The following is a 26,423-nucleotide window of genomic DNA, read 5'->3' as shown; positions in this document are numbered from 1 at the left end:
AATCCATCTCTAGCAGGTTTGCACTATAAAAAATAGCAAAAGAAACCCTTCAGAATAATGAAACTAATGAAGCCCAGCTCTGTAAGGAAGAAAAAGCATTACTGACTTTGGTTATTAATTCTAGGAATCTTTGGTAAAATTTTTTGGATCTTCATGTTATCTGAAAATATAATAATTTCATTTCTTTTCCTACACATATCCCTTTCATTTCTTTCTCTTGCCTGATTGCTCTGGCTAATGTTTTAAATACTGTATTGAACAGGAGTGGTGGTAGTGAACACCTTTGTCTTGTTTCTGACTTTAGAAGGAAAGCTTTCTGTTAATCCTCTTTTGATATGATGATGGCCTTTGGTTTGTCATAAATGGCTTTTATCAGATTAAATAAGATCCTTTATACCTATTTTCTTCAGTGTTTTTTTTTATCATGAATGGACCTTCAGTTTTGTCAAAGGCATTTTCTGCATTTATTGAGATGATCATGTGATTTTTGTCCTTGTTTCTGTTTATGTGATGTATGACATTTATTGATTTGCATATGTTGAAACATCCCTGCACCTCTGGGATGGAGCCTACTTGGTCATGTTGTATGATCTTTTTGATGAATTGTTGCATTCTGCTTGACAGTATCTTGTTGAGCATTTTTGCATCTATATTGATTATAGAGATTGAACTGTAGTTCTCTTTTTTGGTTGGGTCCTTTTCTGGTTTTGGAATCAACATTTGGCCTTTTACTGTGACGTTTCAGTCCATGGGGACCAAGAAACTATAATATTTCATGCTTAGATATCAACATTCGGGTCAATCCAAAGGTCCCTTCAGTCATCTTCCAGGGGTGGGGCTGAAGCCAAATTACTCAGGAATTCTGCTGAGTGCAACTTGCTACCTGCTCCCATAATGTCACTGGCTTTTACAGCCACCAGTACCCACACAGACCTGCAGTGCTCAGTTATCCACAATTGTCATTACATACTTTTTTCTTTAAGTAGTAGTTACAGAAATATTCATTTCTCTGCCTGTCTTGGTCTCTCCAGTGTACTGAAATCTACTCCTATCAGGTAGAGCATCTTTGTATGCCCTGCAGTCCAGCATGGTGCCTTGTTTATTATCAGTGATGTACCAAACAAATTGACCAAAGGATCCTAAAAAAAAGGAAATTTTATTAGCCTCAGATTATGGTTTCTTAGTACAAAAGCCAATAATCCAATTTTGAACTCAAATTATTGATTGTTTCAAGTATCCCAACCTTGGGGATGCAAAACGTCTTCTATGTGGTTTTTATTGCTACCATTCTTTAGAGAATCAGAGTCATGTTTGCCAGCTACAGAATGTTTTAGCAGCAATTTTCAACTAATTCTGCTTATTTTTCAGCAAACCAACCTCTGCTAATGGCATATTAAATTTTGATTCTTTTTTTATATGATTACCCTGGGGAAACATTCAAAGTTGACCTTTTAATAAGGGTTAGCTATACTGCCGATAGAACATCATGGTGTCATTTCATGTAAGAGGAAATTTTTCCAGAAAGACACACTTTAATGACTGGTCAAACATACTAACCACCTTATCTTTGCTTTGGGCCATATAACTAATTTAGATAGTCATTAGCTTCTAGGAAATGGGAGTGCATGTGCTACAATATGAACTGAATACCAAATCAGGTCCTAAAATACTTCCCCCTGTGATATTTCAACAGAAAAATGCCAGAGATGCCTGGAAATCTACGTCTTCTCTGATGTTGTGATTAGAATTAAAAGAATGTTATATAGGTAAAGTTGTTAAATATAAATGATTTCGTACTCATATGATCTGGTCTCTCTAAGTGGAATGGATTTGGGATATATTAGGAGGTAGTCTATAGATACAAAGCTCATGTAAACATGAAAAATGAGACAAGCTGTAGTTAGTCAGGTCCTTACTCTAGTGAGACCGTTTATTGCAGCCTGCCATGTTCATTTCTGCTGAATGTTCCTTCCTCTGCTAGCTTCTAGGACACTCCTCTCTCTTGCCTTTCTGGCCACTTTCCAGTCACATACTTCTCAGCCTACATCACAACTTGTCTTCTATCTGCTCTTTAACTTTTTCTATTCTCAAGGGGACCATACTTCATACTTCATTGTTCTCCAACCAAGTCCTCCATCAGGCCTTCTCTTGATAGTTCCAACTCAGGTCTATAGTTGATGGATGCCAAATCCATCTTTAAGACCACTCTTGATCTTAGCATTATACTTCATGTTGCTTACTGGATATATCCACTTGGAATTCTCATAAGCACATAAAAGGTGAATTGTCTATATTTGAACTCATTGTCCCAACTTTTCTGTCATTCATGAGAAAACCTGCCCTATTGCCTCTTCTCTTGGTCTTTGAGTGAGTGGCACTTGTGGTTATCCATAGACATGGTCTGAGACAACACAGGACATTGTATGTCCTTTGCCCATTATTCCCAAAAAATGAGTAAGCCACTCTTCAAGATCTTTGTTCAAAGGCATTCTCCCTTATAGATACACAATCCTATCAACTTATCTTGATCCACAAGGAAACAATTCTTTCATGCAACAACCGTAACTCATGAAAATAGCATAGATCACAGCTTTATTGTAAACTGTAGTTGTATTACTTACAAATTTGTCCTCAGCTCTAAACAGAGACCTTCATGATGGTTGGATCAATTACTATTTATTGATTTCCACTACTCCTATACAGTGGTCACTACATCCTATAGGCATGCAATGGGAGTTGAATGATTCAAGGGATGGATAGAGAGTTGAATTAAAGGAAAGAGGGACATGTGACTTGGAGGACAGATGTGTCCTTCACAGAAAGTCACGGCCATTATCTTATCTAAAAAGAATAATGCAAGTAGCACCACAAAACCTGCTTTCAATGCCATTGCTTCTGCTGACCCTGTTGATCCATTTCTGGCCCTGAAATCTCCCCTAAAGGGGTAAGTCACAGAAAGCCAATGAGTTATGAAGGAGAAGGAGAAAAGATAAAGCAAACTGAAACTGGTTTTTTATTTATTTAGGGGGGTGTTTGTTTTGTTTTCATTTCTATTTTTTGAGTCAGGGTCTTGCTTTGTAGTTTAGGCTGACCTTGACCTCACTATGTAGCCCAGGCTGTCCTCAAACTCCTTGGTGATCCTCCTGCCTCAGCCTCCCAAGCAGTGTTATTACAGGCATGTGCCATCACACTCAACTTGAAACATTTTAACTTTAGCAAAACCTACCACTTAACTACTTTCCTAGACACTTCAGAAATCTCCATATAAGTGAGAAAGTCTAAACAGGTGATAATATCAAAAAAAAAGTCCTGTTTGTGAGGGAACTCCAAGGTCTCTGAGAACAAGGGCAGCATGAAGAAGGCCCTGGTCCCCTGTGGGCCAGAAGATCCAGATATTCTTATTAACAGCCCCAGGGACTCGGGAAACTCCTTCTTTCTCACAGCTTTGCTTCAAACCAGCCACCTACACTCCACTCTCAAGACATGTTGGCTATAGAGTCTCAGTTTGTACCAAGAAATACACTGCCTGGGCTTTCTCAAAGTAGCCTGAAACCCAGTTGGTCACTTAATATGTACTAAATTCTGGACTCACTGGTCACCTCAACTGTGTTCTGAGACTGAGCTCATCACAAAGAGGGAGAATACAGCATTTCCTGAAGATTACATCCTGGTAAAAGAGAGCCCTATAGACAAACACATATCATCAAGTGGGATCAGGGTTCTAGTGTCATTAACCTAGGGAACAAGTCTTATCTGAAGTCTGGTGATCTCCTAGGGCTCAAATGGGTCTCATCTGGAAGGCAACTTCCTTTCGTCATTAGGCCACTAACAGGGTCCCAGATTGCAAGAGACACTGCTCGAGAATGGAGTGTTCACCAGCTCCAGAGAACCCAGCTTTGCCTTTAAGTCATTCCTGGTGGTAGTAGTGTTCATCTCTTCTTCCCTTTTGTCAGATATAGGGATTCTCTCCCATCCATATGATGAAATGATAGGGCCGGGGATTTAGCTCACTGGTTCCACCGCCTGCCTTGAAAGCACAAGGTCCCGAGTTCAATCCCCCCCCCGCAAAAAGAGAGAGATGATATTTACACAAAAATAGTTCCTGATGATTATGAGGTTTAAACAAAGGCACTAGTAAGGTAGAATGAGCAAGTGCTTCTTGCTTTCCCCCACATTTGCAAATGTCTGGCAAAGTAAGCATTTCTCCTTTTCCAGCTTGTCTTGCCAGTCTAAACCCCAGCAGACTGCAGCATTTGGCCTAGGTAGGGACACGGCATGGTGAACCCTATGCTAATACTTGTAGTACCCACAGTTGTGCAGAAGAAAACAAACATATGCTTTAAGCATAACCCTTGTGGTTAATGGTTGAAATGTTTTTGTGTCTCAGAAATTGCTCCTTTGCTATTAAATCAAGGGCAATCGTACTTTATATGAATATAGGAAGGAAATAATTGATGTTTTCGCATTACTGAGCATTTGGTCTAAACACTCGCTCTGCAGTAAACAGCATGCAGACATTTTAGGAGACAGGCAGCAGTGGGAGGTAGACAGACTGCTGCCTCCACCGCGGCATGGGTCGCAGGCTGCCATAACAGCTCCCAGGTTCACATTACTGCACTGATGGCCTAGCACACCAGGAGCACTAGGGCTCCAGGAGAGTGCTCTGCTATTCCTTCTATTTAATAATTAACACTTCAATCATTTCCTCCAATAATGATCATGATTAAAGAATGACAACACATTTATAAAATCTGTAAGTGGCATAAGAGATACCAACTTTCTTTAGAGAGCAAGGCAGCTGCACTGTGGTTTATTTATGTTCCCACATTCTGTCCTCAAAGGTTTTCTTATAAGACACTGCCATTTCTAGCAAAGGGAATTCAAATATATTAAAAGCTGCATTTCTCTTTTTCTCCTGATGTGTGTCCCTGTAACAGACAGAGGTATTCTACTTCTCCTTCCAGAGTTGTGAGCATCCCATGTAATTCAGAAGCTGGTCATTTTCTGTATCAGAGTTCAGCCTGTGTCAGATAATAGCCACAACCTCAGAAATACCAAGTCACAATTTTTGCAAGTTTTTTTGACTATTAACATTCCCTTTCCATATAGCTACAAAAAAAGACAAAAGAAGACTCCTTTTTTAAACATCTGTAGGTGGTCATCTACAAAATGTTGGTCTTATCATGGAGTTTTAGATATTGCATAGGGGAAGCTGGTGAGTCCCAAACTCTATTTTCAGAACCAGTCTCTCCTTTAGAAACACATTTGTCCCCAACTATTGATATTTGAATTCCCTGATTTTGCTGGCTACCCTTTTTTCTTTTTTAAGTTTCTGTAAGATATCTTCAGCCCTCGGATTATAGAGCATTCATGAATTCATCTACGCACCCATCTATCCATTCAGCAATCATATTTTATTTTTGTTCTAAATGCTATTTAAGGATATAAACATGACTATGAAATGGTTTGTATGGTACCCATGTACACATTAAGGTTACATTGGTGTCTCTGTAGAGCATTTAGAAGAGGTGAGTTCTGTTGAATAACTAGCATTGTTGATTCCCTTGACATTTTTGGTAGAAGTTATTAGAGCTGTCTCTTCAGCATTGAGAGTTGATGTTAGTGTGTTGTTTTACTAGAGGAGTCTCTGATGGTGGAATCCTGCATTGGGTACACCTGCCCATTTTCTCTGCAAAGAGTCTCAGGGAGATATATATAAAAGAAAAGCAATTATGTGCTCAGGCTTTATCCCCAAAGCTTATTGGAGAATTCCAGTAATTTCAGATGGACCAAGCAGAGAACTCTTAAGATCTTGAGACCACAGTTGTGATTGGAGGCCAAAATGGAGTTATGTCTCAGCATTCCATAGCTGGGCTGTAGGCAAGAGAACTAGGCTAGCCAAATGATTTTACCCTAAAATTATGTAGCATTGCTCCTGACATCTCTCCCTTTCTTTGTTTTATGTGAAGGTGTTTTAGGAAAAGCAAGCACACCCAACAATGGCTTGTCCCTATGTACTGTGAGGATCTATAGTGTTTTTGACTGGCTTAGCTGTCTATAATAAACATAATTTCTCTTAATTGGGGCTGTAAAAGGATTAAAAATCTAATAGTTTTTTTTAAACATTGTTGGCTAAGAAACTTAAAACTTTTGTTGAACTTAAATAAATATTGTCTTCAGTTATACTTTTCTACTGGGTGTTTAAGACCAAGTTACAGTGAGACCTATAGTAAATAAAATCAACCTCTTGCTCTCTAACAAGGTCAATTAAGTCTCCTCAGGCACTGTCTTGGAACCATGCATAGAGCCGCTTAGCTCCTCTGTCAGTGTCAGCCATCAAGATATGTCATGGCCTTGCTTGACCATGTTGCCTTCTGTGAAAGCATGGGAGATTTTTTCCTCCAGGTGACATTCCTTTGGCACACTTGTTGTATCTTTACTGTTTGGGGGTTCAGCAACCTCCCTGCTCAGGAGGTTGGGTGACTTACCAAAAATGCAGGATCTTGGAGATGGTTCCCTCCTGACCTGGATCTTTTTGCTATTGTTGTTGACCTTGGAGGGCCAGGGCCAAAATATTGGCTGCCTTCTTAGCCAGATACCTCTTCAGTTTTGGTCTCTAAACTTTGGTTGTTGAACACCCAGAAGAGAAGATCAATAACATTAGCATTGTAAGAGGAGTAGCGAACTCAACTATTATAATTTTACCTGGATATTAAGCATTTTGGAATAAAAATATAGTTAAACTGTAAAAGAAAACAAAAAAAACTTGAGACCAGGTAGGCCAAGAGGTCTGGAGAAAGCCCCACATATAGAAGTGTCTCAGTGAGTATTTGTTAAACAAATAAGTTGGGTCATCTCCCGTGCTCTCACACTGCCCATTCATACCCAAGCCTTCATGTAGAACTCACTATGCTGGAAAGGCTCAGAGAGCAAGGCTAGGCTTTACTGTCTAAACCCCACTCCAGGGTTCTCCAGGCACCTTGCCTGACAGGTTTGCTAAGATAACAGAGCTCCTAAGAAGTGAAACCAGCTCTCTCCTAAGGAAGCCCCTCTGCTCTCTGGCCACATGGGAGGAAGAAGACAAAAGGTCACAGCCAAGTACCCCAGGTCTTTCACTCTTTGATGACTCATACAAAGCAGGCCCGTTCAGGGTCCAACCCAAAGAGCAGCCTTTGTTTAAAACAGTATGATGTCTTTTCCTTGGTCTTACTTATTCTTGGTCAGAATTAAAGCTGGTAAAGTAGAAGAATGGAGGAGTCTCTTCATTCCTCTAGAGGTCAACATTTTCCTTAGAAAAACATCTTTTCTTTTCTCTTTTTTGGTACCAGGGATCAAAGAACATCTTTTCTTTTAAATGTTACTTTTGAAGTGGAAGAAACTATGGCCCACCAAGAAAAATTTCAATGTTTGTTTCTTTGTGTTATTTGGATATGCGTTAAAGCACATGCTTGTATTTATCTATTTCTGTTCATCTGATATTTCTGTGTTTTCCAAGATACCAAAAACATGATGTGACTTGATAGGCCTCTATAATAAAAGGAATTGTTAGAATACTTTTATCTGAAACTTTTCTACCCACTAAGTATTATTTAGTGAGCTGATATGGGTAACAAGTTATTTATTCTGAAAATATTTATTGAATATCTTATTAAGTGCTAGGTGCTTAGAACATAATATCTCAAGTTAAGCCAAACTGACAAAGTGTGTGGCCCCCAGAAGTCTGTGGTCTCCAGAAGTCTATGTTCTAATAAAAGGGGCAGAAAGAAACAAAACTATATATAATGTAATATCCAGAGGAACCAGTGTTGTGAAGAAAAATATATCCAGGGATGGTAATATAGAGAAACTGAGGCAACTGGGGAGAGGAAGGGAAATGTTATTTTTAAAAGGGTACATGGTCTCATTGAGGAGACATTTGAACAGAGACCTGTGATGGAGTTATGGCCCAGAGAAAGGCCCTCAGAAACCCCAGGGAAGTGCAATTGACCTCCAGACAGTAGAGTTGAGCTAGTAGGGTTTCCATACCCCTGATCTTGGCTTTGGGTTTCACATGCTAGCTTTTCTGCTTTTTGACCCACACCTCCTAAACTTCACTATAACTGCAATGCTACTAAAATAAATTTGGTCATCCTTTAGGTAAAAAAAATAAAATCCAATTCCATGGCTTAGAAGAGTTTAATGGCTATCATTATTGCTCAGTTAGGAAAAATATAAGAAACAAACCATACTGTACTGAAGATCACAAATGACCTGCTACTACTTCTGCCAAGTTAAGGAAGGAATTGAAAAGGGTTCCTTAACATTGAAGGGTTTCTCAAAGCCACCCCATTTCCAACCAGTGCACCTCTCTGAGAACTTCAGAGTATGGAGAATTACCTATGAATCTAATAATAGGAGCCAAAGGTCTTTCCTTTCTTCTGCAGGACCCAAGATAACAGAGGAACTGAGCCTCAGAGGAGTAGACTACATCCCACTAGTCCCAGAGGAGCCCTTGGCCTATAGAACCCATGCCACCTTTCTGTGACCTAAGGTCACTACCCAAATGCTGCTGACACCACTAGAGATGATCATGTGACTTCTTACTTCTAGCTTTTTTAATTTCCTAAAAAGATTTTTTAAAATCATACATGATCTGTGCTTGACAAATCAGTTTCTTAATGTATATATTTGCTGATCTCAGAATTAGCATAAAGTTTGCTCTTTTGGATTGAGAAAGAAAAAAGGGAAAGAAGGAGGATAAACTTTTTTTTTTTTGGCAATACTGAGCATTGAACTCAGCACCATTGTACTGAGCTACATCCCTAGCCCTCTTTTCCTTTTTCATTTTGAGACAGAGTCTTCCTAATTCACTAAGTTGCCTAGGCTGGGCTCAAACCTGAAATCCTGGGACGCAAACTACTGTATATAATTAAGTTTCTATTTATTTTGAAGAGTCGACCTATGATGGTGGGGGTTGGCGAGTCTGAATTCTGTAAGGCAGACCAGGAGGTTGGAAACTGAACAGGAGATAATGTAATAGCCTTTAGGCACAATTTTTCTTCTTTTGGGGAATGGCAACTAAGTCCTATTAAGTGATAGGAGGAGACTCACCAAAAACATCAGGGGAAATTTCCTTTACTTGAAGGAAACTGATTGCCAATCTCAACTTCATCTATAAAATAGCTTCACAGAAACATCCAATAGTGCTTGGTCAAATAACTGGGCACTATCCCCTAGCGCTATTGATATATAGCACTCACCAGCACGCACTGTTTAACTAGACAGCTTTATCTGAGGCCCAGAAGACTTAGAGCAATATTTGAAGTATTTGACAATGCAAGTGCATGCAAGCACAGCCTCCACACTCTCCTCCTTTCAGTTATGGAAACTTTGCCATGGCTACTATTAATAGGGCACAGTGAGTCCCACAGGAGTCACCATAGAGAATCTAGCCAGTGTCACAACTAAAATTTTTGCTTATGATGCAACCTCAAGCAAGTTGAGAAGATAATCCTAAAAAGTATATAAGAGTATAATGTAGTTGTTTGGGAAAATGCAGTGGTTTCCTTAGTCATTTTTGCCCTTGTAAAGACTGACAACAAGTAGAGAAATGCTTAAAAGAATAAAAAACACGGGCAGCCATTCCACTGCTCCTAGGACAGAGGAAGTGAGCCAATCCCACCATCCAGGGGGAGGCTCCCCGCCATCATTCCACTGCTCCTAGGGCAGAGGAGGTGAGCTGTGTGGGCGCCAGCAGAACCCTCCCCCCACCACCACCGTGGAAATGAGAAGACACATAAACAAGTCTCAAAAACAGTCTTCCAGATCACCTACAGCAACCCCCACAGGGAAACAAGATGGAACAATCTGGTACTCAACCACCTGGATCCCCTGAACTAGCAACAAAAGAGGATTTGGAAAAAATGAAATAAGAAATAATTTATCAGATAACAGCAAAGATTGTGCCCATAGTGCAAGACATGATTAATAAATCTAGAGAGGACACAGATAAAAAAATAGAGGAGCTGAGGAACATAATGGAATCCCAACATAAGAAACAAATGGATCCATAAAACAGATGCAAACAGATTTCCAGGAGATTAAAAATTCCATTGAAAGTCTACGCAGCAGAATGAACCAATGTGAGGACAGAATTTCAGATACAGAAGATAAGATTGCAATTAATGACCAGGAGAAGAAAAACTGCTTCAAAATTGTAAGGGAACAAGAGAAAGCAATCCAGCAGCTTCTAGATGATGCAAAGAACAATAACATAAGACTCATTGGAGTCAATGAAGAAAGAGGAGAGAGTGCAGATGACATAAAAAAATTGTTCACAGAAGTGAAGGCAGAAAACTTCCCAAGCAGGGGAAAAGAACTTGACATACAGATAAGTGAGGCATATAGGACTCCAGCTAGCCTTGATCAAAAAAAAATCTATACATAGGCATATAATAGTTAGGATTCCAGAAACCCAACAGAAGATCAAAATTCTACAAGCAGTGAGAGAAAAGAAACAAATCACATACAAAGGAAAGCCCATCAGAATCACAACAGACTTCTCAATGAAAACCCTCAAGGAAAGAAGAGCTTGGACTGATGTATTTCAAGCCCTAAAGGAAAACATCCTCCAACCCAGATTGATGTACCCTGCAAAACTATCTTTCAAAATTGATGGAGAAATAAGATACTTTCATGATAAAGAGAACCTTAGGAACTTCATGAATACCAAACCAACACTCCAAAAAATTTTAGACAATACTCTAGGAAAAGACAATGAAGATCACAACCCCAGGAAACCCAGCAGAATGAATCCATTGAGCGTGACAAATTAAACCAAAGGGGGAGAATCCAACAAAAAGAAAAAGTCATGACAAGCCTTTTAAAACTTTTAACTTCATCTCCCTAATGAATGTATAATTCAGTCTTGTTATTGTACTGATTAGTATTTTTCTGATTCTAGTGTTGCACACCTTTCCTTGTGCTGTACTGGCTATTTATCATCTTCTTGTGCCTACTTTTCAAGTGGGTTGTCTATTAATGAGCTGTAAGAATTTTTTATATATTCTGGTCATAGGTTTTATGTGTTGCAAATATGGTCTGTTTGAGGACTACTTTTCATTTTAATGATGTCATTTAAAGTTCTAAATTTTGATGGAATCTCATTTATCAATTTTTTTCTTTTATACATCTTGTTTTTTGTATCCTAGGAAGTTCTTGCCTGCCCTAAATTCATAAACATTTTCCCTTATAATTTCTTCTTAAAGTTTTATACTTTTAGGCTTTCATATTTAGGTTCATAGATCCTTTCAAGTTATTTTTATGTATGGAAATAAAGGGTTGAGGTTAATGAAAAAAAAGAATAAAAACCACAGAACTAATATATTACATTGAGGACTTTATGTATATGTGAATTTTATGATCTTTAAATAATTAAATAAATGTGAACAATTAAAATAAATCAACCTTGTGACTTACTTTAAGACATTTGAGTAACTTATTTAGACTTTATCTATTAATCTAAATTCTACAAAGTTTGCAAACAATGTCAAATCTTTTAAGAGAATTTAAGACTCACTATATTTATTATTTTGACTTATCTGTAAGTTATTTAAGTCCACAGGGGGAGAATTAATTTTTAATCAGACATTGAAAGTACTTAAAAACATGTTAACTTTATAAATGCAGTCTAAAATTTTGAAGGTGGCACCAATTTTCTATCCAATTAAGAGTATTATTTTGAGGGCTTCATGTGAACTGGCCAAGAGATGTGCTGAGGCCCACCGGTGGGCCACCTATTGACTGCTGCTAAACTCTCTGCCTCCCTGAGCTTGCACATGATCCTTCACGGCCCCACCAACATTTATCTACATTGCACAAGGCCACTGTTGACTGTCCCAGTCTCTTTGAATTGTCTTGCTCATATTTGTGAGACAGGCCACTGGTCATTTAAGGATGAGACCTCCTTCAGCTTTGTGGCAGAGTAGATCACCTTGAAGTAGAGGCTCTGGGCAGCAGGTCACTTAGAAAAGCCATGAGCAGGTGGCATCCTGAAGCCACATTGCCTCCGAGAGTCTGTTGACAGAAGTGTAATGACAGGCACAAGGATGGTTCTTCCTTGCTCTTTCTGCTCATCCAGCCATATCTGAAACTTTGTATTCAATGCTTATAAAATCAAGAGGGGACTGACATAAAATAATGATTTCTGGAAGTCCTGTCATAGACGTTTTTGAGGAAACTGAGGCTGTTTTATCTGGCAATGAGACAATAGTGGGATAAAAGGGATTTGTTTGTTTGTTTTTCTTGCAGTTCTGGATATTGAAACCAGGCTCTCACCCTGAGCTACTTCTCCAGCCTTTTTTATATTTTTATTTTGAGACATAGTCTCTCTAAATTGCCAAGGCTGACCTCAAATTGCAATTCTCTTGCCTCAGCCTCCCAAGTACAGTAGTTGGGAGCACAGGCATGTGCCACCATTCTTGGCTGGGTCACCTTTTTTAAAGTTAATTTGATGTGGTGGGAGACTGGCTCTGGGATGTGCTCGATTTCATTTCCTGTGATGCCAAAACCATCACTCTTCTCCGCTCATCCTGGTTGTTTGGAGGATCAATTCAGTGCTGGTTTTCTCTGCTACATTTTTCTAATATTACTCAACTCCCTGTTTAACACAAACAAAGCAGGCTACATGGGTCCATTTTCTATGCTATAATAAAATACGAGAAGCTGGGTAATTATAAAGAAAAGAGGTTAATTTAGCTCAGGGTTTGGGGCATGGAAAGTCCAAGATTGGGCAGCCTAATCAGTTTGACCTCTGGCAGTGGCCCTGTTGTCTGCCTCACATCATAACAGATGTCGTCATGGCAGGAACACTCGGGAGAGGGACAGATCACATGGGGAAATCCAAAGCCAGAGAGTATGGAGAGGCCAGACTTAATCTTTTATAACAAACTTCCCATAGAAACTAACATGCTATGCAAGTCCAGCATCAGTCCTTCCGAGGGCAGAGATGCCCCCATTAACCTAATTACCTTGCACCAGCTTCTTAAAAGTTCCCTACCTCAACACCCCACAGCAAGGACAGAGCTTTCAATGCTTGAACCATTGGGAGACACGTGCAAGCCATACCCTTAGGCACTATACAGGCCTTGGACTCATTCACAGGCAACAATGTTTTCTTTTCATAATTCATTTTTGCAGTGATCTACTATATGTGGGAAGTGATATGGTGTTTTCTATTTACATTAATAATAGTATGATGTTTCTTTTAGAATAATTTTAATTAATAAAATATCAAATAAATAATAGTAGATGTGGTTCATGACTATGTCAAAAACTATGTCAAAAACTTTGGAAATACCTGTGCAGATTGTTCTGTGTGACATCTTGGGGCAATGAGAGACATCACATGGCCACTGTCAAAGATCACTGGCAAGGAGAAAGCTGTAACCTAGATGGAACTTCACTGGGATGCATTGTTTCATCAGTGAGCTGCTCCATGAGTCTGGGAGGCCAGGAAGCATCTCTCCAGAATGCTGGAGTAGAGTCCTACATGCATTTGAGGCAGCGCTGAATGACCTCTCAGGTTCAGCATCTCTGTAGCCCAAACTGATTTCAATTCAAATTGGACAAATCTTGAAGCCATATACCTTTCCTTTCTTCACCCCTCGTGGTGACCTTCAGAGGGACTCTGAAATGCATAAAGGCCTGCTTAAGCTCAAAGAGTAAACAGTTTGTTTTCTTTTGGCTACTCTTTTCTTTGGCTACTTTTCTTTTGGCTACTCTTGGAGGACAAATAATATGTGTTTTGAGATTGTGAGCTAATGCAACACAAGCAGCCACCTCCTGTATCTGACCTTTTGAGACTGAAGCTATAAGCAACTGTAGGGAAATGAGTCATACGTGGGCAGAGTGCGGGAGTGCCCATCATTACCTCTATAACAAGCCTTGTGAGTGGGCAGGGAGGGGAGGGCAATATCTTGTTCATTTGGGATGAATTAATAGCCCTAAGTGTCTCTATAAACTGTAAAGTGCCACTGGTTATAGCAATCCAATGAGTGTCTCACTGTCTCTGCCTCAGTCTAAGGCTTGTCTCATCATCTCTATAGGACAAGTCTTGTCTATTGGTTCTGACATCTTCTTTGGGATCTGAACACCAGTTCTTTTTTGTGTGTGTGTATTAAATTCTTTTATTGGTACATTGTAGGTATACAACACAATTACATTTCTCATTGGGAATTGTACCTTTATATAATGCATCTTGGTTCTTATTTTTTCCCCATTCCTAGCCCTCCCTTCACGCCCTCCACCCTTCCCTATTTACAAAGACTTTATTTCCATTTTTTCCATTTCTCATCATTTTTTCCTTTCCCTTCTTTCCTTTCCCCTGTGCCTCCCACTACCCCTACCCCTTTGGACCTTTTCTTCCTATTTTACATTATCAATTATTCATTCTAATAATTGGTACATTTTAGGTATATAATATAATGACATTCATCATTGGAAATTTGCACCTTTACATAGTCTCTCTTGGTTCTTATTTTTCACCCTTGCCCAGCCCTCCCTTCAACCCCTCCAGCCCTCCCTATTTACAAAAATTTTGTTCCTATTTTTCCATTTTCTCATATTAATCCCATTCCCTTCTATCCTTTCCCTTAGCCCTCCCACTTCCTTCCCCTTTGCCCCTTTTCTTCCTATTTCACATGACCTATTATACATTTAGTCCTTATTTACACTTTCATGAACACCAGTTCTTAACAACTTTCCAATCTGCTTTTCTAGATTGAGCCTCTCCATTATGTGTCCTCAGTGGCCAGCTCATTCTGTCTTTCCTTTGACTTGAATTTCTAAGAAGCTTGAGCTTAGGAGGATGAAAGTCCTCTTTGGAGGCATTTCCCACCTATAGTTCCTGAGAACTTTGAGTCACTTCCCTTGGTAAAGTATGCTTTCCATCAGCATGGGAAGAACAATGATAGAGTGTATAAGAACAGACAAAAATATCTTTTTCTTGTATGTTTGTAAACCTTGAAGCCTTATTTAAATTTCTGTTTGTTTATTTGTTTGTTTTCCCCCAAGTTATTTGTGTTTTAAGTTGTCACTGGAAGCAAGTGACCTAGTGTGACAGTTATTTGGCTCAGAGGCTATAATAAATCATGACACAAAATCCAAATGTCATATTTTGAAACAAGGACATTATTTTTTGATATTGGCAGAATTGACTGAGCACACAAATTATAAATTGCAGGTATAAATCAAGTAATTGCAACACAATACATAGAGATTCGTTTCTGTCAGGTTGGTCCAGATCAATAACCACAAACCATTTATCCAAGATAATATCCTTACTTGAGCCCTGATGGTCTCATTCATAATGCTGTAAGTAAGCTATCTACCCTAGGAAGACAACTGTCTTCTCTGTACTGACCCTCTTGTCACTTTATTTTGAGGTGACAAGATCTCAGACTCATCACCTTCTTGGTGTGACCTTGAGGTAAAAACACTGGGCTCCTTGTTTTGCAGGGGGCCCCAGTTCACCCTCTCTTTGAATGCCTTTATTTTAAAATAATAATCCCAGTGGGCTGGAGATTTAGCTCAGTGGCACTGCACCTGCCTTGCGAGCGCAAGGTCCTGAGTTCCATCCATGGTACTGAAAAGGAAAATTTAGAAATAAATAAAAAATAAAATAAAATAATAATGCCATACATTTGGGCAGGTTACCATGCACTCCAGCATGTAAGGATTGCCCAGAAAATCAATGATAAGGTAGAGGAACAGCTTCTGATCCTCAGGCTCTTGGTCCCCAAATTTCTGGGGAATTATTTGTGCCACCAGAGATGTCCAATGCTCCCCCCCAGTTAGAAAGAAACAGATTAAAAATCCTGGCACAAGCCAGGCATGGTGGTACATGTCTGTAATTCCAGCTCTCTGAGAGACTGAGGCAGGAGGATAATAAGTTTGAGCCAGTCTGGACAATATAGGAAGGCCCTGTCTCAAAATATACAATAAAAGGGCTGGGTACGTAGCTCAATGCAAAGGCTCTGGATTCAGTCCCCAGTCGGGGCGGGGGCGGGGGGAATCTAGCAACCTAAATTTTTTGCAAAAGTACAAAGACTTAAATGAAAAGCTCTACATTAACCTTGGGAGAGATGCTACTTTCAGAGAGGCAGAGAAGGAAAATGGACCAATGGCAGAAGAAAAGAATAAGGACTATGACAACAAAAAGATCTTTAATTTTATTTTTTTCCTTTTAATTTTTACAAAGTTGAAAGAAAAATGACACCCCCCCATCAATATTTGTTAACTCTGAGAGGTTAGTACACAACTGCTTGTTATATCAGTCTGTATTTTCTGAGTACTAGAAATATTTCATTACATATATACACACAAGTCTGTATTTTTAAAAACAGAGAGGAAGGCAGGAAAGGATGACAAAGGACAGGAGATTTTTTCCCCAAAAATTGTTTTCCTTACAGTGGCTTTGTCTATAAAACTTAAGCCAATGCAAAGATGAAAAATTTATTCATATCTAAAACAAAATGTAAATCCATTTCTCCTGAGTTCGGTTTTGAAAAGGTTTGAGGTATTATGTTGTTAGGGGTTTAGAAGTGAATTTTAGGTTTTAGCCACAGGAAACCCTAGATTAAGCATGTCATAGAGAATTGAAGAATTTAGACACCCAGGGAAAAACTGGTCAATGAACAGCAGTCCCTTCTCTGAGTGAAAAAGCAGTTTTCGGTTAACTTCACAGGGGGACTTAACTGTCCTAGTAGCAGGTAGGATGTTGCTATGGTAACAGCTCAGTGTGGGGTAAGAAGGAAAATGGGATTAAAAAAAGGATATTTTCCTTCTGTCGAGTTCTTTCCTTAAAGATCATTAAGAAGTCACCTACCCTGCGCTGGAAAAGAAATCCTATTTAGCCTTAAGAAGGAAAAAAAAATAAGCTCACTTTTGGCCCTGAAAAGGACCGGAGCTGTTCACATGTCCTAGGAAACAGAGTGGTTTTTAAGTGAATTTAGAAATATTTCTCTGGGGGTGGAAAGTATTGTCCTTCTATGTGTATGTATCAAGAAATGCATTGATAGATGGAGTTAAAGGGGATTTAAAGACACTCAAATAGCTGCCTATACTGTGGTTGGTGCTTCCCACACTGGCCTCCCTCACTCTGACTCCCCATTCCCATGTAGGAGGTGAGGTGGAAATTAGATAAGGATAAATTGTTTCATTTGTGGAAAGCTTTAATTTGGTAGAAAGTGGAGGCCTAATAAATCACAGATAGAAAAGAGACTCTCTTTGGTTTAGTTTTTTTTTTTTCTTTTGAGACAGAGTCTCACTATGTAGTTCAAATTGGCCTTGAACTCACTATGTAGTCTAGGCTGGTCTCAAACTCTCAGTGATCCTCCTGCCTCAGTCTACTAAGTGCTGGGATTACAGGCATGGGGCACCATGCCTAGTGGTTTAAATTTTAAAGTATAATTCAGGTTAACAAGGTTAAAAACAGATTCCCCTAGGAACAGGTATGAGTTCCTTCCATGGTGCTTACATGTTACAAATATCCTGCCCTCTTATGCTCCTAAACAAAATAGAATCTGCCTCAGATGCCAGGCTCCAGAACATCAGAATATGCCTTTGGAGGCCTTCCCATACCTAGCTGCATAAATCCTAGTCCTGACCTCTAGGTCCCTGTGGCTCTTCTGGTCACTTCCAGCTCCTCCAAGTCAAACCTGGAACCCTAACACTTCCAGCTCAGCCCAAGTATGCTCCAGCGTCATCTTCCCTTCTACAGCTTCCAAGATCCTAGGGATCACAGAGTGAGACAGAACCTCCATCCCCAAAGCCTTCTGTCTGTGGATGTTGCGGCTTCCCAGCACCAAGCGCGCCCCCCCCCCGCCCCGCCAGGCAGAGAGAAGCCCCTGCCCCAAGCACAGCTGTTCCCCACAGCAGGAAAGCAGGCTCAGTTCATTGTTCAGCTGTGGGATTCTGCCCCAGCTTGCAGGGGAGTCTTGCACTTTGCTCTACCAGCTCACAGCTCTGGCCTGAGTCTGAACAGGGATGCAGCACCTGTCTGATTCTGCCACAGTGCAGGGAACTCCACAGTTCATGTGACCCACTCTCCTACTTGCTGTTGGCAGCTGAGATGATGATCAGTGGACTCTTAGATGACTTAAAGTCAGGAAAAAATCATGAGAGTCTTCCTTTGAACTTGGAGAAAGCCCAGCCTTCCTATATTTCCTCTCACAGATGCCCACTTGTAGGACAAAAGATCTCAGGGTGCTATCCACCGGCTTGAACTGGACAACATGTGGGTGGCTGAGCCCCTGTGAGACCCTAGTGGTTGCATTCCTGCTCAAGTGACCCTCCCTCATGTGTCAGTTCTGAACATCATAAGTTGTTCAGGGATCAATGTGTCATTGTCCTCTTCTGCATATCATAGGACAGGCAGCCTCCTGCTCATCATCATGAAGTTTGGCTCCATGTCCACTTCCTTTTCTGGCCAGTGTAGATTGCAGCAGGTGGAGATGTATTGGGCACTGGGGCTTTGGTGAGTCTGTGCACACAATTTCAGGGATCACAGTCCATAGGTGACTGTCAGCATTGATGTCTGGTCCCTGCAGCCCAATAGGTGCTCTGGGAGCCCAAAATGAAATGTAGGCTGGGGGTACCTAGCAGTAAAAAATAAAATACAGATTGTGTCACATACTCTAATTAGAAAGACCATATTGAGAATAAATAAATGAAAATTCAGGCTAGAGAGGTTTGAGTAGGGATTTTTTTTTCATAAAAAACTATAACCTTGCAAAACAGAAATAAATCCATTAAACTGATGACTTGCACATATCTCTAGCTGAAACCACAGGGAGGCTTTTTCCAGAGTAATTGAAGTGAAAATAAATTACATGTAAAGATTTTGACCATACAGTATGGCAAGAGTGCCATTTCATCCATCACCAGAACAAATGTCTCCACCACCCCATGGTAGCTCTTATCCAAAGCTTACTCTTGCTCTGAAGCCCCCACTACCCACAGACAGGCTGAGCACAGTAAATTAGCCTCTCAGGAGGAATTCTGTCATCCAAAGAAAACCGCACCACATCAATTAATATTTGTTGATTGAATGCCTGCTGCATATGTACCACTAACCAGGGGGCTGCTGCATTCAAGCGTGGCAGGCACCCGAGCACTAGTTTAGCCTAAAAGGAGAAACACTGCATGGAAATGGGAATGTGTTCACCAAATCTACCAAATGGAATGAACTTGAGGGATTAAGAGTGTTTCTGAGGAAGGTGGCTTGCTTGCTTTTGCTAAAGCTAGTTCTTAGCATGTTCTTAATGTTAATCAGAGAATAGGTCTTTGTGGAGGAGGATCCTAATCTTAAGCAGTGGGGAGCAGCTGGCAGGAGCAGGCTCACTCCAGGCTTGAGCCCTTCCTTGGGAAACAGTACAAGACCCATCCTGTGAGCCCTGCCCTGCAGTGGGACATGGAGAGATATGGACCCCTGCTGCTGACCTGGCTTGACTCTATCCCAGCATGTGACCCAGACCCCCTTCCTCTCCCTCCCACCTCGCCCACTAACACACCTGCCACCTTTCCGCCCATTGCCTTCATACTTGTCATCCTCACGTGCCTAAAGCCCAGCACAGCACCTTGTACATAGTTCACATGTTAACTGGCTCCTGCTGTGGCATCTGGACCTAATTATTTAAGGTCATAGGATCCTTACTAGCCACAAATGAGACTCCAGTCAGGACCTTCCCTGAAGTCTCTTAGAGAAGCATCCTTTAGATAAGTAGAGGAAAGTGCATGGCTGTCTCCACTCCTTCCACTGACTTGGGCCATGTCAGCTTTGGTTGGAGTAATACTAGTAGCTGAACCATATGATGAGATTTTTTTAAAGAGGGCAAAAATTTAAATTTTTAGAAAAATTTATTTTAGTAAAAGACACACTGCCTCCTCAAAATATTCCCCCTTGCCTTGAACACACTCATCCCATTGCTCCTGTCATTGTCTGAAGTAGTTCTGAAGTCTTCTCTCTTGAGTGTCTCTAGTTGTCCTGTCATGGCTGCCTCAATGTCCCAAATTGATTTAAAATATTTACTTTTTAATGCTCATTTTGACTTTGGGGAAAATCCAGAAGTCACTCAATGCCAGATTCAGTGAGTAAGGTAGATGAGGACACACCATAATGAAATTGCCATAAACATTTTGAATCATTTGAGGACATGGAAGAAGCCATGAAAAGACTCTCATGAAAGAGGACTTCCAAAACTGCTTCAGAAAGTGCCAGGAATGATGGGATAAGTAGGTTGGATGCAAGGGAGTGTATGTTGAGAAGAGTTAATGGCAATGAGTCAAATTTTAAAATTTTAAATTTTTAAATATTCACTGTATATGTTAATCACACCTTGAACTTAGTTTTACCAAGGACAGTACTGATTAATGATTACCAAGGATTTTGTTTTCAATTATGACCACTTTTTAAAACTAATTGTACATGAAAATAGCAGTATTTACCCACATCTCTCTGAATTGTCCATTTTTATAAATATGTGGCATGATTTGTGAACTACTGACAGGTTTCAATCATTAGGACATGACAAGATATGTAAGATAATGAACATTATCTTCAAGTGTGCATTTAATGAGCATGTCTCCCTGCTATGCTTCTCAGTACATTAAACTCTGTGCCTTTAATTTATTCCATATATGGCCGGTTCCCCCACTCCACCCCAATCCAACCTACCCTGTCCAGTGGTGAGGTGCATTAACAGAGTATAAGACCTTAGTGCTCTGATTTTAGTCCTTACTCATTTTCCTAACATGGGGACTAACTTCTCTGAGCCTCAGTTTTCCCATCTCTAGACTGGAGAGTACGGTCCCTGGCCTAATTAGCAAGGTGGCCAGTGGCAACAAAGACAAAGTAGCTTATGTTAAAGTCATTACAGAGAATTGTACAAATATTATATTAAGATATTATTATGCCCAAAATTAAAGAGGAGAGAGCCTCTCTTTCCACCTCTCAGCTCTGTGTTTGCCTTGTCAGAAGCTTCCTCAAAAATCATAAAGGGATGTTTGCGTGGAAGCTAGGCCTCTGAAAAACAGCTGGATCCCAAGCCATGTCCAGCCATTCCAGTGCAGCCAGCAAAAGTCACCCCTACTCTAAGCTACCACCTCATATCCAACCAGTGCTGCCCCATTCCACTCTGTGCCATGGTGAGGAAGCACTTGTCCTGTCCCTGTGAATACATGCCCTTGAGCCAGGCTTTCCACTCAACACCTTATTCTCCTCATCTGCTAGGGCAGAAATGGCCATGTGAGTCAACTACAATATTAAACCTGGGATTTTTAAATAATAGTGAGTAATGGTTTTGTATAAAGGTCATTTGTTTTTATCACTAAAGTAAACCTTTTTATAGATAGTAAGTAATAATGTCTTAAATCCAGCCTTGAAGAGCAAGGACTTTAAAATCATTTCATGGTATATTTTTTGCACTAATCATTTCATGTTTTTTACTTATCATAGGAGATAGAGAGCCCCTTCAGTGAATCCGTGCTGAATTTTGAAGTGGAGAAATAATTCTCCTCCAATTTCAGAGAAATTGAAGTTTACTTAAAGATGATTAAAAATCCTTCTGACAGACTTTGAGGTCTCTCTTCCAAATGCTGCAATTTTAAATATTTCAGAGCTGGCTTGGCACATGTATGTTTATTAAAGAGTGGATGAAAATAAAACTGGTTAGTGTAGCTGCATTATCTCACTGAGCTACATCTCATATTGTTTCCATAGGTTCAGCAGTGAAAATCAGAGAGGCATTGACTCTGGTCTCCCAGCTGCAGATTCCTCTAGGGCTATCTGCTTTGGAGACTTTGCCATTCCATTTGTCAAAGAGATCCTTTCTCCATGGGAACATCTTTCTCAGACATCAGACCGTCTTCTCAGAGAGTCAGGAACAAGAAGTCCAGGAATTGGGGTTGGGACGATTCCAGAGCCACAGGTTAGGGTGTTCCAGCCACAGCCTTGGCAGGTGTGGTACAAATCCCCTGGGGTTCGCTGCAGCCAACTCTCACCAGCAGAATCAGCTCCTGTAATTGCGGCAAAACATTAGAGCTCACAAACCAACAAAATTAGCAAATATGTGAGCTTTTATGCAGCCAACCCCTAAAATTGAGATGGACTCATACTTCTTTCTAAATTGCATCCAGACAGCTAAGGCTGGTGATTCTCTGGGGAGCTGAGCTGCCCTCCCTTCTTCTCCTCGGCATGTTTCTGCCCAGCTCCTTCGTGCCTTTTACATGGTTTTCGCTGTTCAATCAGTTTCACGCTGCACACAAGCCATTTCTGACTTTGTTTGACTAACCCCCCAGAACCCTTGATGCTGTTTAGCTGGTCTAAATTCAGAATCCTTCTGAGATGCTTTTAGTTCAGAACATTTTATTAAGAAAATCTTCTATGTCTTTACCAATGAGATTTTTCAAAAGCCACCCCATCTTTCTCTTTGTCTTTCAACTGACATTTTAGACTTAAATTTTCTAGGGACACCATCAGCTCAGCCTCTTATCACATTAACCTCTTATTTGTATTCTGTGAGACATCAGTCTTTAATATTCCAGAAGACAAATAAAGAACCCATGAAAAAGCCAGAGCCATTCTACCTTCTCCTTTCAGTGCAGAATGATGTTAAGGAGCTATCAAGTGGCTTCAGGTGGCACTGGAACTATCTCTCGGGCTTTCAAAGGGCAATTTATAGCCGAGCAACCTGAGAATGCATTTATGGCTGATAACATTATGAATTTTTAGTACCTCACCTCTTCCCTTCCTCCCTGTCTGTGAAGTAGAGCTAGGATTTTTTTCATTCACTTCTAGCAACTCTCAGACCCCTGGTGAGCACTCTGTGTCTGAGGCCTCCTTTTGCCTAAACAATTCTATCTGTCTTGAGGGGTGGCCTACCTCAAGCTCAATGCTAGGCACTATTGATGTGTTGGGTAGAATTTTCACTGCGGTGGGGGCTCTTCATTGCATTGGAGAATATTTAGCAGCTTCCTTGACCTCTATCTGGAAGGGACCAGGGACATCTCCTAGTTGTAACAATGCAAAATATCTCCAGGCATTGTGAAGTGTCACCTAGAGAGAAAAACTGCCCTCAGCTGAGCACTTTTGGTGCACTGGAAAGAGCAGAAATCCAGGACTACAGACTGAGGCTCAAATCTCAACTCCACTTGGGTGACCTTGACCAAGTCCATCAAAGCGCAGATACCAGCTGCAGGAAGTTCTGTGGCAAACTAATGCTGTGATAGGTCTCAGTATGTTTATTAAAGTCGAATTTCCTATCATCCATTTTCTTAATTAGTGGTAAGAATTACATTAAAATGTGCAGTAAATAATGAAAATCCAACCTTTGTATTTCACCAAAGGTACACTTCTAGCCCTTTTGTACAAAATGGTTCAATTCAGGGTAGACTTAGCACTCTCAGAGAACTTGCTTCATCATGGGAAGAGGCTTAACTTCCGGTAGTATCTTTTATGTGTCCCTTGATAGCTGCTCCCAGGCAGCTAATGGCACCCAGGTAATTACAGATGGAGTTGCCTTCCGGCTGTAAACAGAGCTCTGGGTGATTTCACACTTTCATTTATCCATCCTGTTTGGATTCAAACTTATTTGCATTTCTTTGTTTCTCACAGCTGACACTTGTTTTTTAATTTTGTGATGCCCAAGCACTTTCCCATTGCCCTGGGCCTTCCAGGAAGCCTCTCCAGCAGGCCAGCCTCTCACAGCCTCCTCCCTGGCTGTGCCTTCTTCCTTTCCTTCTGCTTTTGGAGGGAGGCCAGGTGGCGGTGGGGGTGGGTTGAATCTTGTTTGGAGTCAGCGCTAATGAGTCATTGTTCTTCTGAGAAGCTCCTTGGCGTCAGCTTCCTTTCAGCTGCGACATTATAGGACCTTGTCTGCCTTTCCTCTCGATTCCACCTGGGGACCCCGTTACATTATGTTATTATGACAAGAGTCACCTTTCTTTCTCTTTCAGAAAGTGAGATTGACCTTCCTTCTGTTTCTGAAACGTGACTTTACAAAAAAATAAAGCTCTACAGCAATAAGCTGCCATAGCCTAACTCTGAAAGTACTAAAACAAAGAACAGTTCCATTAAGACTTTAGCTATAGCACTGAGGACATACACACCCCACCTTTTTTAAGGTTCTTGGGTGCTTATATTTGTTAATATACACAAGATGGCTGTGTCACCTACCCTGCTTTCTGTAAAATGTGTAAGAGTAAATTTAATAAAACACATTGTTGATCTGTCTAAGTCATTTTCCAAACCAGCATCATTCAGAACGGTTGCATACATGACGAAGACTTGGATGTATATTTATAGAGCACTTTGTAATTTCCTAATCCTTTAAAAGTATCCATCATGTATTTTGCTATGTTCTTTTCTCTCTGTTTCTACATGAACCTGCACTGAAAAGTTTCTGAGCTGAGCTTGGTGCTTCATGCCTGTAATCCTAGCACTCTATGAGGCTGTGGCAGGAGCATCATTAAGTTTGGGCCCAGCCTAGGCAATGTAACATCTTAGTGACAAATAAAGAAGAAAATATAAATGGAAAATAATAAAAACGGATGGAAATATAGCTCAGTGTGAAGGTCCTAAGTTAAATCCCCAGTACTTCCAAAAACAAAAAACAAAAACAAGTTTCTAGTTTCTCCTGGGAATACCATTTTCCCTCCCTGTGCAAGGGATAACAAGGAAACCTTACATGTACATGGTATGTCTTCTTCCTGATGTGCTGCATGAAAAACTTAGTGTGATTTTTCCGTGTATAGAAGTTTGTAAGAAAACAGCAACATTGCCTATTTCCATTTTAGAACAAAGTGTCCATCCCCCAGGTGAATGTTTAAAGCAATGGTCACTGTGACACACCCTCAATCTGCTGAGGCATCTTTGCCGTACACCTGGCCACCCTGACCTGATGCAGCTTCAGATGAGTTTCATATGCGGATGTGCAATGATAGCATGAGGCTCATATAATAACAGTGTCTACAGTAAGACAAGAGTACAGGCATTTAAGCAACCAGGGGATCGCCAGCAACCCACATTTTCCTATTCAGGAGGAGCCATTAATTATTTTTAATATTTATCTAATGGCCACTTCCAAAAGACGCTGTCTGATGCATTATGCTTATTTTCTACATATATACTAACCCAACATAGGTCAGGTCAGTAGATATATTAAGTTAACATTTTGAGGGAAGCATTATTTACCACTTGTTTCAGGAGCACATTTAATATATATGTCAGAATTATGATGCTTTGTTTTTGCATACAGTCAACTCTGATAAGGTCACATTCTTTGACCTCATCCATGGAAACAATCAAAGGGATCCTTTTTGGCTACCAGACATTTCAGCCCAGGTTTAACTTCCTCATGCTGCCTGAGTGAAAGTCAGTGACATGAGCATCAGAACCATGATTCTAATAAGCACTGCTGCCAATATTATAACCATTCATTGTCCCCAATAATGAAAATGAAGGCTGTTCTGGCTGCTGACCTGTCTGAGTTGGCACCAAGTGGAACCTGACACCTGGAGGGAGCAGAAAGGCCAGTCTCAAACAATGGAATTTGTTTTTACAAACACAGACATTATAACAGCCAAGAGTCTCTAAAGGATGGTCCTAATCCAGCTGCCCTGGATATAGAGATGCTCTCAAATAGCCAGCCAGGGTCATGGGATTCAGCCAGGGGTGGAGATGAGGTTAGAGTAGGTGTTTGTTTGACCTACTTTCCTGTAATGCCTTTATTCCCTCCCTTTCACTCTCACTTCAAAATCACAACTCTTCCATATCTCATGGATGCAAGGACTCCTAGGAAATTATAATGTGCCCTCCTAAGGAACATTTACAACCTCCAAGGGGCACTCCCTTCCCCCTGCCCATGTCCCCAGAGAATCTCCAGTTAAAGAGACTAGGGAAAAACTTGTATAATTTCATGTCTCCCCATGTGGCCACCCCAGAGAATAAAATCTACACACTTTGAGCATCAATAGCCCTAAAATCCTGCTCCCTGCCCTCCCTCATGGAGGAAGGGTCACCCTTGGGACCTCCTTGTGGATACCACACACTTCATGAGGAAAGGGAATGGTGGAATTTTCATGTGGAATTTTCCTTTTTAAAAAATCCAGAAATAAGTAGACCTATCTGGAAAAGTAACTATATTTTACTTTTCAGATTAATTTGAACACCATTCCTAGTTGAGGAAGTATAATGTTGAAAAAAACAAATGAGCTCTGAAGGCAGAAGAATCCAAAAAGGTGTTTACTGACCCCTCAGTAATGAGCCACGGTGTGACCTTGACCTTGTCACATTGTGACACATAAAAGTTTCACTTCTACAACAATAAAATGGTAGTAGATGGAGATTTAGCTGAATGGTAGAGCAGCACTTGCCTAGCAAGCGTGAG

At 40.5% G+C, this 26,423-nt stretch overlaps 1 protein-coding gene across 1 annotated transcript in view; it reads left to right on the top strand.

Moving 5' to 3' along the window:
- Positions 1-26,423, top strand: part of Prkn (parkin RBR E3 ubiquitin protein ligase) — a 1,513,344-nt gene that overhangs the window by 1,406,446 nt on the left and 80,475 nt on the right. The gene's annotated exons all lie outside the window — the stretch shown is intronic.

This window comes from Heterocephalus glaber, unplaced genomic scaffold, assembly GCF_053883595.1.
Source record: "Heterocephalus glaber isolate CG9 unplaced genomic scaffold, H.glaber_assembly_v1.0 deba00001523, whole genome shotgun sequence".
NCBI lineage: Eukaryota > Metazoa > Chordata > Mammalia > Rodentia > Bathyergidae > Heterocephalus > Heterocephalus glaber.
This window is presented reverse-complemented; position numbering and strand designations above follow the sequence as displayed.